Source organism: Ictalurus punctatus, unplaced genomic scaffold (assembly GCF_001660625.3).
Source record: "Ictalurus punctatus breed USDA103 unplaced genomic scaffold, Coco_2.0 tig00004965, whole genome shotgun sequence".
NCBI lineage: Eukaryota > Metazoa > Chordata > Actinopteri > Siluriformes > Ictaluridae > Ictalurus > Ictalurus punctatus.
The window spans coordinates 14,416-30,445 of NW_026521104.1; the positions used below are offsets into that span (position 1 = coordinate 14,416).

Genomic DNA, 16,030 nt, shown 5'->3' on the forward strand with positions numbered 1-16,030 from the left:
AGATGACCCCGACTCCATTATGCTTGGTGTGTGGCGAGAAGCAGTCCAATAGCGCCATGGTGCCAAGCAAGCTTAAACGCTATCTCCAAGCGAAACACCCGTCGCTTCAAAACAAGCCGATGGACTATTTTGTTTGCCTGCGTGAAAACACCGAAACAGGCAACATTAATGAGAAAAACCACAAAGGTAAATTAGAAAGCCCTCAATGCTAGTTGCTGAACTTGTAGCTAAATGAAAAAAGTCCCACACTGTGGCAGAGACGTTAATACTACCTGCCCGCAAAGACACTGTCAACGAGATGCTCGGCCCTGACGCAGTTAAAGACATATCTAAACTCCCGCTCTCAGATAACACAATCGCCAGATGTACTGATGACATGTCTACAGACATCGAAAGCCATGTTTTGGAAAAGATACGCATCAGTAGGAAATTTGCATTGCAACCTGATGAGTCTACGGATATTCTCAGCTCTTGGCCAATGTGCGTTTTGTGGATGGAGATGCCATTAGAGAAAACTTCCTATTTTATAAGCCACTGCCAGAAAAAACAACAGGAGAGGAAATTTTTGGGGTCAAATTGACCAGGGAAGACTTGTGTGGGAAAATTGCACAAGTGTTGTGGAGTGCAAAGCTGGCATACCTGGCAGATATATTTCATCATCTGAATGAACCGAACACACGGATGCAAGGCCGAAATGAGATAAAATAAATGGATTCCATTTAAAGGTGCACCTCTGGCAACAACATGTGCAAAGTGCCAACCTTGAGATGTTCCCACTCACAGAGGAACGGCAAGATCACCCTGCTGCACTGTGCAAGGTAATAGGTAAACATCTGTAAACTCTTGAGGAGAAGTTGTCATTTTATTTCTCTTCAGCCTCCACTGAATGCCTTGACTGCTATTGGAAAGGACATAACTTTACAGGAGCAGGAGGAACTAACTGAACTGAAACAAGATCGTGGTTTAAAGGTAAGATTTGCTGAACTTCCTTTGGACAGTTTTTGGATGACTGCTGCCATGGAATTCCCCATTCCGGCCAACAAAGTTTTGACATTGCTCCCATTTTCCACAACATATGTGTGTGAGCTGAGCTTTTCAAGCCTAACTGCTATAAAAGCTAAAAACAGAGAGAGACTGAAAGCTGTTGAAGAGCTTCGTGTATGCCTTTCTTAAATTCCTGCCAGGATATCAGCTTTGTGTTCATCTAAACAGGCCCAGGTTTCACACTGAGTGAGTATAAATAAATTGAGAAACTATATTGTAATTATATACACTGTATTAGGCTACAGAGTGCCATTCTGTAACATTTTTGGTTGGTGGTGTGCCACAAGATTTTGCCAATGTAAAAAATGTGCCATGGCTCAAAAAAGATTGAAAAACACTGTGTTACACTACACAATTTAAGAAGCTACACTTACTTCTGCTTCCATTGTAACACTTTTCAGTTTTGGAGCAACAACAGCAACAACAACAACAACAAAAAAGTGTTGGAACAAAATAAAACTTATTTTCCATTCCAGGTTGCAGGTATTCGCGGGTGCAATGCAACACTGTTCCACACACAAATAACTCTTTTGAATGGTTAAGTGACTAAAATCAGAAAGCGCCACCAGCATATCTGACAAAGATGACTCATGAACCAATTCTTTAATCACTAGCTGAAAACGACGTATTGAATTTACACAAACGTCAAATAACAAATACAACATTCTACTTTCTCATGAATATGGTATAGTGCATTGCTTAATCAGCAGTTTTTCTTAGAAAGACAAGATATTTAAATTGAATGAATTTAATGAAACCACACATCAAGCTGTCTTTTCTAACAGAACATTAAATTTAGCATTAGCTCCCAGTTCCAGAAAGTTCTAGCCAGACATTCAGGGGGAAAGAATCAGAACAAAATGCAAAATAAAAAAAAGTAGTGAAAGATGAAAGTGAAGGAATAAACGAGGGGGTTGTGTCTTAGTTGTTGAGTAATTAAAAACTAAAAAAAAAGCTGTGAGATTCAGCGTTTGTCACAACGATGCCAAACGCTCTGCGTCTCCCGACTATTTCTTTGGGATTGTTCCCAAACTGAGAAATCAAGGTTCTTCAGTCATGCTTCTCCCACAATCAAGCTTTGGAGTTGACTCCATATTCACAATGACTATAGAGTCGACTCCAAAGCTTGATTCCTTTGAATCGACTCTATTCCCATTACCTGGTATCTACGAATTGACACCAGGTATTAGGAATCGCCCTGTTAATCATGATAATGATCCTATGTACTTAATATTGCGGGTTGTTCCCCTAACCTTTAATTCGAGATTTGTGCTGAATCGATTCTTGGAACAGACTCACTCAGTGTTGCAATCGATTTCAGAATATTAGCAAGGGTTTGAATCTTTATCATTTCCCTTGCTTCCATTTGTAGGAAGCTGCATTAATCATGATGAACCCTGGCTACGCAGGCAGGACTGAGCTCTGGGACAACCTGGAGGCCGCTTCAATCCAAGTTACTCAAGGATGACGCAGAACTTAAAATAAAATAAACTGATAAATAGTAAAGAACACCAAAGTTTACATTTGGAGTATCAAAGGTCATTATCACAGGATCACTGGAATCAGGCACTAGGAGGAAATTCCAGGACAAATTAGGAAACAGAATTAACTGACATTTGCAAATTCTTTGCAACTAAAAAGCTGTAATCATATACTATATAACTTTTTTAAAAAACATTTAAAGTATATAACATTAGCACCTTGTAATGTTATACTAGATGAAAAGTAAAGAATCCTGGAACATCTGAACATCCATAATCTGAAAATCTTGAACCTAGTGTCAATCGAGTCAATCCAATCTTTCTTGTGTGCGTTTAACGGTATTCTGTCGGACCTCTTTCCTGGTGTGGGCGTCCCCGAGCATGACTACGGCGCGCTTCAGTCGAACATCGAGGCAGCTCTATGCACCCGCTCCCTGCAGCCCTTCTCCAGCATGACCGCCAAGGTGATCCAGCTGTACGAGACCATGCTGGTGCACCAGGGCGTCTTGCTGGTGGGCCCTACAAGAGGCGGTTAGACCACGGCGTACCGTGCCCTCGCTGACGCACTGCGCACCCTCCACGAGACAGAGGGCTACGAGGTGAATCCCTTCTACAAGCCCATCGAGACCGACGTGCTCAACCCGCAGTCAGTGAGCATGGACGAGCTGTATGGTGAAGGCGACCCTCTCACAATGGAGCGGAGTGCCATCAAACGTCCCTCGGCAGTGACACCGCCAACACGCACAAGTGGGTGGTGAGTCACGTACCTGTGGACGTGCCTGTGGATTGAGAAAATTACCGCCGTGTTGGACAACAACAAGACACTCTGTCTGGCTAACGGTGAAAGGATCAAGCTCACACCTTCTACACACATGTTATTCGAGGTGTTACCCATCAGACACAGATAGCACCGGTCCTAAAAACCATCACAAACAAGCACAAGCATGTCATTTCCAAGAAGATTTTTTTTTTACATTAAACGCGTTCCTGATGGAAAGGTCACACACGAACGTATCTTTAAGACTTCACTCTTTCACACAGCTATAACGAGTGATAAATGCATTCGTTATAAAAAAAGCATGTTATAAAGCCTCCTTAATGCATTACGCATAGTATTTAAATAAATATTATTATAATAACATGCACTACACTACATTATGCATTATGAATTCTTAACGTATTGTTAACATGTCTTTACTGTGAGCGGGATGATGACCAGACGCAGGCAGGCTCCCGGGTACTCATATCCGTAGATGTACTGATACAGAGCCATTCTGGCCACACACTTATCCAGATCCACGTCCCAGTATTAGCACAGCTGCTTCTGCCACTCAAAGTTACTGCTCGAGTCCACCTACGTGAACACATACACAAAGATGTGATGTATATACGGTCTCACTGTATACGAATTGGGCATTCTCACTGACGATATAGCGTGGATAGTTTATAATGAGTGTGTTCATACTGTATAAACCTGGGAACTGATTTGCATATGCACTGCTGTCAGAGCTGCAGTTATTTTTAAAAGATTTATTAACAGCTTCTGACCAATCAGATCTGACCACACCCATGATTCCCTTCGCTCTGAAGAGAAGGTGTGTAGCCATCTGTACCCTTTCATTGATGAGCTCGGTGACGATGTCTCTGGCTGGCCATCTACAGTAATGAGAGCTGTGATGATGCTCTGATGTATTTTGGGTAAGTTACCCAAGAGTGGCCAACACATTCAGCCTCTGTATAAACACACACACACACACACGCACAGAGTAATACCCGTACATTACCACATATTACACCATACACCATTATGTCATGTAATCAGAGAAGGAAATCTGAATTACAGTTCCCAGCAGCCACTGCATCACAGTCACATGACCACCTGCACCTGGATCACATTCCTGGTAAGCACTTGTGTATTTAGCCAGTTTTCACTGCACTCTTTGTCTCACGTTTGTCTTTCCTTACCTTTGTCCCTGGTGCTGTGTTTTTCTCTTTGTTTTATGTTTAGTCTTTTCCACAGTGATTTGCCCCAATGTCAGTGTCTTTTGTATTTTGTTTAGTTCTTTATTGAACTTGAAAAATCTGCACTTGCATCCATCTCAATCTCCATATCGTGACACAAAAATATAAATATAATATTATATTATATATAAAATGTGTGTGGGGGTATATATTAATAGAGAGAAAGGCATTTCTTCTCAGGGGAGAGGGGAGTAATCAATAGGAAGAAGGATCTGAGAGGGAACATGGACAAAATTAATGGAACTTTTTCCTGGTTCGGCCCTAAATTTGGGCCAGATTAAATTTCATCTGTACAAGTTGGACAATAGGGATGGGGAACATAGATCCAGTACCCTTAAACCCAATTAGAACTTCTATTCCAAACATTAAAACCATTTTTTATCTTGAAATCTAGGGGCTTACCCAAACAATAAACTCTAATCACCTAATTTTTAACCAATAAAAACTCCTTTTTCCAATGTTGAAACTTAGGGGCCAACCCTAACCCTGAACTTAACCATCAGAAACAAATAATATGTTCTCTAAACTGATCCTCCAACCCCCAATAGTTAACCTCACCTAAAACGTCTTACATTTGGGCCGATTTTTTAAAAAGTCTTTCTTTATTTATTCATTTACATATGATTCATTTTCATGAGATTCATATTCAAGTGATATATTTTCATGTGATTCATTTACATGTGATTCATTTTCATGAGTCATGAAAATTAATTTTTTTTAAAGTGGCAGAATTCATTTTTAACACAATATATAGATTTAAAAATATATATAATTTCTTTTCCATTTTTTTTATACAACTGATATTTTCTCATAGAATGTTAAATACATATAGAGAAATATATACAGAATGAAGGACAAGGTTTTGTGCCTGTGCCACCTCCCACACCAAGTGGGAGGTGTTGGGTTGGGTTGGGTTGAGTGTTGGGTTGAGTGTTGGGTTGAGTCATCCCCTAACCTAACCCTGCCTGAGCCTTTTTATTAAAGGTGTTTAATTTAGTTTGATGTGGTTTAGTTTGGTAGAATGTGAATTTATCCGTTATATGTAGGCTAGCTAACTGCGTAGTTAACTAACGTTAGTCAGCTGACAAGAAAAATATCAGACTTTTTCCTCATCCCCTGCCTGTCCAAACCCTGCCTCCTCTACATCAGATGCCCACGATGTTGAGACCAACTCGACCAGTGAAAGTTCCCAAGTGACATTTGAGTCATCCCAGCCCGTTTCAATCGGTGTGCAATCTTTTATAGATGATGACAGCCAAGCGCAGCGAGTTGAGTCTTCTCCCGTCCCTGCGGCTCTCATCCCGACAAGACAGTTTAAATCAGCTTGGCTACATGAGTTCGCCTGGTTACGTTATGACAAAGGGAAAATGTACTGCACCTTTTGTGCTAAAGCAGGACAAGATATTGCTGGTAAAACAGAGTTCATTACCAGTTCGAGTCATTTTAAAAAAGAAACCGTAAAGAAGCATGGAGACAGTACAAAACATGAGAACGCCAGGGATTGTGTCATTGTTAGGTCTGCCCCTCGTGCCACCCCAATCGTGAAAGCAGTGCAACGTGCTAGTGATAAAGTCACTGAAAAAGAGATGAGGGAATTGAAAATAAAATTCAATGCAGCCTACATGACTCTGAGCCTGAATAAGCAGGAATTGAATAAAAAAGTGAAAAAAAAGAAACAAATGACTGCACATTTAAGTATTTACGGTAATATGATTCAAGATGGGGGCAGCACTGCCACTGTTGGGCCCTTGAGCAAGCCCCTTAACCCTCTCTACTCCAGGGGCGCTGTATCATGGCTGACCCTGTGCTCTGACCCCAACTTCCTAACAACCTGGGATATGCAAAGAAAAGAATTTCACTGTGCTGTAATGTATATGTGATCAATAAAGACTCATTATTATTATTATATGACGTACTGAACATTGCACATATTGCACACTGTGTCTACTACTTTTATCTACTATCCACAGTCCAAAGGTTGTGGAGCTAGAAGGCTACGTGTGCGAATGACAAAAGATTTTAAAAATAAAATAAAAAATGTATCAATACATGAAATTAGATTACACAATGTAGTTGAGGTTTACATGAATAAGCAGAAATGTAATCATGCTTATCTTTCCTATAGCACAAATGAAAAGCCCTCTCTAGATGAGCAGATTTGTCAAATGAAATGTTTTCCTTCTTATCCACTGCTACAGTAAACTAAAGAGTAGATATTCAAATTACACTGCTAAATATGACTAGCGTTAGCTACGTGTAGTAGTGCAAAATAGTCCATCAAATGTATTAGCAGGTGTAGCCTATACACGAGTCCACTATTGGTCATATCACTATTGAGAACATGCCCCAAATTCATTGCTTTAGTAGAACTTAATTGTAAGTGAAATGATAAATTGTAATGTCCTTAGTATTTGTGCAGTCTACAGGTCCTCTAACACTCTGTTAAATGAATAAATGTAAATGTACTATGAGAGAGATAAAAGTAGTAGACACAGAGTGTTTATTTTTTGTCTATATTGCTCATTTCATTCAGTGCTTTAACGTCTATAAATCCTGCAGAGATGTTATGTATGAGATTTGTAATGTAAATCACTGGATTTTACTTACTATTGTTATACAACTTAAAGGCAGTCATTTTTCCTGGTTTAAAAGACTGCATTCTACTGCAGACAATCTAAATGGAGAAACGTAATTTTAAAAATGATTGTCAACTTAACAACTTGTGTTCATAATTATGGTAATTTAGTAAATAACACTTAAATTCCTTTTAAATAATGTGAAAATAAAGTGTGTTTGTGTGTGTCATATTTTTGTTTGGATGTCTGTGTGTAATACACATGGCCATTCCATGTATAGTAACATTTGTGTCAGGAATGGATGGGATCCCGATTTAACATAACTATATATATTTTTATGACCTACCACAGAGTGTTAGAAAGAACATGTGTGCAACGTGTGTGGGGTGGAAAACACATGGCCGTACCATGTATGGTAACGTTTCTGTCACCAATGGATGTGATCCAGATTTAACATAACTATAAATATTTTTATGATCATGACCTTTGATCTAGATATAAAGAGTTAGAATGTGTATCTTTTTGACCTTTGACCTATACCTGTCAAAACTAAGGGTACATTATATACAAACTATTTCTCTCTCAGGAGGACTCGGGCCCAGAGAGCAGCACAGGAGCTGGTAGAGAAAAACAGTTTACAGATGATGATGAGGGGGAGGAAGAGGTCACCCTAGATCAGCCGACTACCTTTATGTTTTCCAAACAGCCACAACATAGTGTTGTGATGCAGGAGAACCAGACCACAGCGCAGGAGCTACAGGAGGAGAACCCCTCACAGACATGGAGGAGGATGTGGTCGAACAGCCAGGATAATTTTACACCATAGAACAGTTAACCTGGTTCTTGGAGCAGATTTTAGGACAAGATGATGTCGTACTAACAAACTACTTTCCGGATAGAAAAAAATTCATAAAATCTGTGGAGCACACAACAACAGGTGAGAATCTGGGCGTGCTGTCACCAACGAGACGCTTCAGATTGGGGATATGGGCATCAGAGGCAGGGTTTAAGGAGGTGAATGAAGCAGGATCAGGTAACCCACCTACTTCAAACTTTTCAGAACAACCTGAAGAACTGTACACCACAGAACAGTTAAACTGTTTTCTAGACTTAACAAAAGGAAATCGTAACGTCTTGCTAACTAACTACTTCTTGGGCAGGGAAAAAAAATAATTCAATCTGCACAACAAGCAATAAAAACTGAAAACCTGGGCGTGCTGTCACCACGGAGACGGTTCAGACTGAGAAAATGGACATCAGCCGCAAGAAAAGCTATAATATGAATAGCACTGTGGACATTTGCACACTATATGACTACAATGGACTTGTAGTAGAACTGAAAGGGTTGGGGTTTTCTGGGTTGAGGGTGGGGGTGGGGGGTCTGAGGGGGTTCTTCTCTCTTCTTCTTTTTAAAAAAATGAAAATAATTATTTTAAAAATGTAGATATGTAAATATACCAAAACTGAATACATTAAAGGTGTCTTAAAGTAAAAAAAAGTCTCTCTCGCTCTGTCTCTCTGTCTTGCTATCTCTCTCTCTCTCACTCTCTCTGTCTCTCTCTCTCTCTCAGGATTGTGGGTAGTGGGAGGAGTCGAGAGTTTTGCGGCACACTTTTGAGAGTTTGTTACTTTTAATCAATTTCTTAGTTCTTTTTTAAGATTCATGTAAAAAAAAAAAAAAAAAAAAAAAAAAAAAAAAAAAAAAAAAAGATTAATCTTAGACATAAAACTTCTTTGAGCGCCGACTTCGGTCGGAAAACTTTGACAAATGGGGTGAAGGGGAGATTTCTCACGCTTGACTCTGAGACATGGATTTAAATGTACACCTGATGACTCCGTATCTGTGGAAGATGTGCTGGTTGCAGTCAGTGAACAGGTCGGTGGTCAAATATCCAGTCAGCTTGTAGGATGAATAAAGCTGTTGTTGTTTTTCTCGCTGAGGTTCAGATGGTAGATGACCTGGTTAAATGCGGACTCGCGATTAATGACACGACCTGATTCCACTCGGTCTGAAAAATCCGGATATCAAGCACGTTATGTCGTTTCGGCGATTTACGAACATGATTCTGAATCAACAACAGGATCCGCTCAGTCTGGCTGTAAAGCTGACTAATGAAGGCAAACATTACACAATCTTTTTTAGTTCGGATCATATGCTGTGTTTTTGTGCGGAGAACTAGGACATGTCAGACCGTCTAATCTTCAAACAACCGAGCGACATGCCAGACAAAATAACCATAATAATAATAATAATAATAATAATAATAATAATAATAATAATAATAAACTTCATTTTATAAAGCGCCTTTAAAGCAGCTTCTCAAAGCGCTGTACATAAAATCACAGTCCACAGAAAAATAAAACAAATAAAGGTTAATAAGAATAAAAATAACAACATTAATACTAATAAAAATAATTATTAAACAATTGAAAAAGACATCAGCAGTCGAATGCAAGTTTAAAAAAGTGTGTCTTGAGAAGAGCTTTAAAAATGCCAAAAGTCTGGGCTTCCCTGAGTTCAGGAGGAAGAGAGTTCCAAAGTGAAGGAGCATAGAGAGAACCATCTCGTTCCAGATGTTAAAACAGCACCTAAAGGGAATCCTGATGCAGGAGATGTAGAAAATCATGATTACAACGAGGAGCGGGTAAGTCAGGCAAGTAGTGGATAAACATTGACTCAGACAGTAAATGAACATGATAAACCATCAGAAAAAGAACAGACAGAAATAGAAAGTAATAAAGGAGATGGTGAAAGTGAAGCAGCTGTAGATATTTGTACTCAGATGTCCACCATGAGTTCAGAGTATGCTCACTCTGAAAATGACTCAGATGTTGATCTAGAGAGCATAGAGAGTTGTTCTGATATGGATGATGCTGAAGGAACAGAGTCTCTCAGTGCTAGACTGTACACATTAAAGCAAATTAATGACTTTCTAGATGAGACTAAAGGAGCTCGGAAACCACAAATTGAGACTTTTTTCCCTGATTTAAAGCGCTTTTTGGTGTCGTGTAAAATGGCGATGAATAAAGCATCTGACGAAGAGCTTAGTATTCAGAAGCTTTATCACTTCAGGAAAATAATAACAAAGGTAAAAGTCATGATTAACCGTAAGGCGAAGAAGGTTTGAATATGTTGTAATGAAGAGAGGAGATAATAAGACCTGTGTTGCGATGTCATTCGTCATTTATTCAATAGTCAGCATCATGGCATCCTTAAACTTATTATCTTTGAACATTAATGGATGTCGTGGTGCTGAAAAATTATTCGCTTTGTTCGATTTTTTTAGTTGGAAAAAAGCAAGTGTAGTTTTTCTGCAAGAAACACACACACATATATGGACAATCAGGTGCAATGGCTCAGTGAGCCATGATTCAAACGTGAGTGCCGGAGTAGAAGTTCTTATTTCATCGGATTTACAAATTCAAGACAGTAGAGCTGAAGAAATTATACCTGGCAGAATGCAAATTATAGAATTTACGCTTTGAGTTACCGCAATCTCTTATTAATATTTATGCTCAGAATGATGGGGCAGAAAGAGCTTCTTTTTTTAAAAAAGTAAAAGACGTTATTTCAAAAGTTTCGCAGAATAGAATAATAATTTTAGCTGGTGATTTTAATTGTACATTTGATTACACTATGGATCGGAATCATGTTGAACCTCATCCAAATTCGTCTGAGACTCTCAAAACCGTTGTTCAGTTTCATAGTCTTGTAGATGTATGGAGAGAAGCTTTCCCTGGCAGTAAACAATATACATGGGTGAAAATGAATTCTAATACAGTTTCCGGTGCACGACTCGATAGATTTTATGTTCAGATGAACGACAGAGGAAGATTTTCCAATAGTGATATTTCGCCAACACCATTTTCGGATCACCACTATATTGCAGTAACTATGACCATAACGCAGAGTAACACATATTATAAGATTTGGCTTTTAATAATAGATTATTGCAAGATAAAGTTTTCGTACAATTAGTTGCTCAGTTTTGGGGAGAGTGGAGAGAGAGAAAATCACAGTATAATACTTTAAGCCAGTGGTGGGATATTGGAAATGTACAGATCCGGCTCTTGTGCCAACAATACACAAGGAGTCACCTGACTGAACTAGGAAAAGGTTAAGTTTTTGGAACAGCAGATTCTGAAGCTAAGCAGCTCCATTAGTGATGGTGAAGAGATGGAAACTGCAAAAATGCTTGACGAGTACAACATGATTTTGAAAAATTTGTATGAAGAGATAAGTCGTAGTACATCCATACTGGGAAGATATCTTCAGTTAAACAGCATGGATTCTTCAACAACTTTCTTTTTTTCATTGGAAAAGAACATCAGAGAAAAAATTATATAAATCATCTTAAATTGTTAAATGGGAAAGAAATAACGGAAAATAATTTTTTTTTTTTTGCAAACTCTATCTTTTTATGAAGAATTATATACTGCACAACCATGTGACCTTGGAGCAATTAATCTGCTTTCAGATGGACTGCCGCATCTTGGACATGAAGATAAAGCAGAGCTGGAGAAACCTTTGTCCTTTCAGGAGTTAACGGAAGCTGTCCAGCAGCAATCTTCGGGAAAATCACCAGGATTGGATGGCTTGACTTCTGAAATTTATAAAGCCTTCTGGTCCCTCATTGGTCAGGATTTGTATGAGGTGTTTCTCGAAAGCTTTGAGTCAAATATCCTACCCATCAGTTGTAGAAGAGCTGTAGTGACTCTTTTACCCAAGAAAGGAGATCTTGGTTTATTGAAGAACTGGCGACCGGTCTCTCTTTTAGGAACTGATTATAAAATATTGTCTAAAACTCTGACAAATCATCTTAAAAAATCTATAGCGTCCATCATCCATGAAGATCAGTCCTACTGTGTACCCTAGCGATCTATATTTCACAATCTTTTTTTGTGCGGGACATGGTGTACTTAACGGAACTGCATACATTAGATCTTGGTCTTCTGTGTTTGGACCAAGAAAAAGCCTTTGATAAATTTGACCATGAATACCTGTTCAAAATACTTGAAAGATTTGGCTTTGGGAATCAGTTTATTTCATGGATAAGGCTTCTTTATAAAGATGTCTATAGTATGCTGAAAATAAATGGAATTTTGACCAGACCTTCTTCTGTAGGTAGAGGTGTGACACAAGGGTGTAGTTTGTCTGGTCTCTTGTACACGATTTCCATTGAGTCAATGTTGAGGATTCTGAGAGAGAAGCTGCAAGGATTTACAGTTCCAACATCTCACCTTTCAAACACAGCAGTGGTGAAACTCACCGCGTATACAGATGACATCCCAGTGATCATTAGATCTGAAGATGATGTTAAACGTCTTACCTCATGCCTCAACATCTTTTAGAGTGCTTCTTCCGCACGGATCAATTGGGGGAAAAACTGACACTTTATTGTTAGGCCATTGGTCACACCAAAATCCACCTCAGCTTCCACATCAGCACCCTTGGAATAAAGAGGGGGTTAAGATACTGGGGCTGTTCTTTGGGACTGAACAGCACATGAACAAGAATTGGGAAGGACTTGTAGAAAAAGTGACAGGCAAGCTCCAGAGATGGAAGTGGATTCAAGCCCAGCTTTCCTACAGAGGCAGGGTGCTGGTGGTGAATAATCTAGCCACCTCAATGCTGTGGCATCGTCTAACCATGTTGGACCCTCAGAAAGAGCTTTTGTCACAACTTCAAAAAGCCTTTGTAGACTTCTTTTGGGGTGGTCATCATTGGCTTCCCCCCTGGGGTACTGTGTCTCCCTACAATTGATAGCGGTCAGGGATTAATTCATTTTGCCTCTAAGGTAATGAGGTTGCAGACTGCCCAAAAACTGCTTTACTCGTCGGACTCTCTACCATGGATTAGCTTTGGCCTTGCCATTGTACGTGGAAAAAAACAAGATGGATTTTGATAAACAAATGTTTCTGATTTCGGGAAATGTGGTAAAAGACATGTTTAAGATAAGGTTTTATGAATCGGTTCTTGAAGCTTGGGGTTACTTTAAGTCGGAGCGGAAAGAACATTTTGGTTTTGATGAACCACTTCTGCACAGTCCTTGGTTTTCTAAAAAAATGCATTATATCCAACACCGAAATTTCTAACTTTGTTTTAGCTGGGATAACTAAAGTTGGAAACCTGTTTGACTTGTCGAATAGAGAATGTTTTTCAGTACAGAATCTAACTAGAAAAATTACTGGTAGATCATAGAGAATAGTCGGGAACATATTAAAGGATTTGAAAACATCTTTTCCTGCATGTTTGTGGGATAATATATAACCAAGTTTATGTCCGGTGGTAACACAAAGGTCTTTTTTTCCAGAAGTGTTCATAACTCCACAGGTAGCTCAAATTAACAATGGAGACAATGTAAACATGTTGTTATCCTTTAAAGGCTTGCAAAGTCTTCCGTTTTCCATGGTGAACAAACAAAATGCATATATTTCCTGTGTAAAGTCCGACTTTGTCAGACATCTAAGGGGGAGGAGGCATACAAAATGGAGGACTCATTTCTTGAAGTCGGGAGATAATGAACCTTCATGGCGGTTATTGTATAAGAACCCTCTACCAAAAAAAGTCTGGTGACATACAGTGGCAGATTTTACATTGTGCATTACCAACAAAAGTGTTTTTGTTTAAATGTAAATATGCACCGTCTCCACTGTGTACTTTGTGTGATGAACTCGATACTGTGTTTCATGTCTTTTGTGAATGTTGTAAACTATCTCCGCTCTTTAATCTATTGTATACAATGTTTCGTAGTTTGGGGATCATTTTCTTGAAAACAGGGTTTATTTATGGGGGTAGATATTCTCGCCACAGGCAGGAAATCTGTACCTATTCGAATTTTTTGGTCGGTCAAGCAAAATTAGCCATTTGGAAGGCTGACAAAATGGGATCAGAAGGGAAAGAAGTAAACATGGTTAAATTATTTAAGGCCTTGGTTGAGTCTAGGATTAGATTAAAGTATGAATTTTACCAAATGAATGGTGATCTTCCGATGTTTGAGAAGAAATGGTGTGTAAACAAAGGGGTGACTTATAAGAGGCGAGAATCTCTTTTTCAATTGGTAATGGTTGTTAAAACAATGTGTTCTGTATGTTAAGGTTTTTTAATTGTAGAATAAATTATATTTTAAAAGTCAAAGTCTCTCTCTCTCTCTCTCTCCCCCTGCAGATGTGTTGTTATCTCTAGCATCCCTGCTGGTGCCTCTGCAAATTACACCTGCAACATGAGGGGTCGTTATGTGAACATCATCATTCCCAATGTTATCCAGGCTCTCACGCTCTGTGAAGTGGAAGTCTATGGGGTTCCAGGCTACACTTTTATATCCAGTTCACAATTTCATATACATTTGAAGTCAAATTAAGTTTTACAACAGCTACTAAATATCAACATTGCTAATTTTTTTTAGTGCCTGTTACTAAGAGGGCATTTCTGAGATTGAAGTTTAACATCAGTGAGTATCTTATGAACCCTACTGTGAGGGACAAAATTATTCAAAAGGTTTGTGTTCATGACATGTATGGTAGATTCATAAATAAATAAATAAATAATACTAATTTTTCATCATAGACGATATCTACCAATGCCCAGCCTTCAGTGCGTCAGATCTGTTGGACTACAGAACCAGAGGTGGAAAATGAAACTTAAAAAACGGAAGGAAATATCAGTACTACTACTGCAATAATAATAATAATAATAATAATAATAATAATAATAATAATACAACTACTTCTACTGCTAATAATAATAGTAATATAGCGATAAGAGGCAATCTGTCCAAACACTCCCTGCATATAGCACTCCCAGTGGCCAGTTCTTGTCAAGATTCATAGAACAATAAAGAGACCATATGTGAACATACTTATGCATATCACATTTTGTGATGATGGCTCAATGCTAGTTGTGTAACCTACCTGCTGAAAGCTGACTGGCAGAAGGCAGACATTTTTGAAGTAATTCAGTTACAGATTAGCAGAAAGTGCACAGCAAATTCTGCTCAATTGGCATTTTGGTTCCTGAGAAACAGCTATTTGAACTTAACGCTGACCCTTATAAACATGAACAGCACGCCCCAGGTAGCCAATTTGAGCGAGATTGCATTGGATACTAGGAGGTCCATCCCTGAACTTTCTATTCAAGTTTTGTGGCAATAACCTAATGGGAAACTTTTCAATTATCTGATATCTGATTGGCCAATGACAGGCATGTTTTTTTTCAGTAATTAAGTCATCATGAGAATCTATTATAGATTAGCACATACGGTATATCTACCATATCAAATTTCAGCTTGATCAGACATACAGTTCCTCATAAACAGCTATCTGATCTTAGCTCTGCTCCATTTGTATGACCAAATTTGGCACATAGCAAAAAATGCTAAACTAACTTTTGCCAACTAGTGCTAGGATGTTTGGCCTAGCTTCAGAAATTTGGTGACAGTCCTCATTAATTAATTTTTGGTGTGATGCTCAATAATTATCAAAAACATGTTGACATTTGTAAACAGCAACATCTCACTTTCCTGGGTAATGGGAGGAAGTACTACAACCCCAATTCCAAAAAAGTTGGGACGTTGTGAAAAATGTAAATAAAAACAGAATGCAATGATTTGCAATCTCATAAACCCATATGTTATTCACGGTAGAACATAAAAAACAAATCAAATGTGTAAACTGAGGAAATGTAGCATTTAAAGGAAAAAAATAGGTAACTTTGAATTTATGGGCGCAACACGTCCCAAAATAATTTGGACGGGGCAACAGAAGGCTGGAACAGTAAGTGTTACTAAAAAGAAACAGCTGGAGGAACATTGTGCTACTAATTATGTTAACTGGCAACAGGTCAGTAACATGATTGGGTATAAAAAGAGTATCTTAGAGAGGCGGAGTCTTTCAGAAGTAAAGATGGGC

At 38.7% G+C, this 16,030-nt stretch overlaps 1 long non-coding RNA gene across 1 annotated transcript; it reads left to right on the plus strand.

The window, feature by feature from the left end:
• Positions 1-612: 612 nt before the first annotated feature.
• On the plus strand, positions 613-12,936 carry LOC128631133 (uncharacterized). The gene is made up of 3 exons (XR_008395307.1): positions 613-1,230; positions 2,417-8,999; positions 11,602-12,936. It is a non-coding gene; the product is annotated as an uncharacterized LOC128631133 (long non-coding RNA).
• The last annotated feature ends 3,094 nt before the right edge of the window (positions 12,937-16,030 follow it).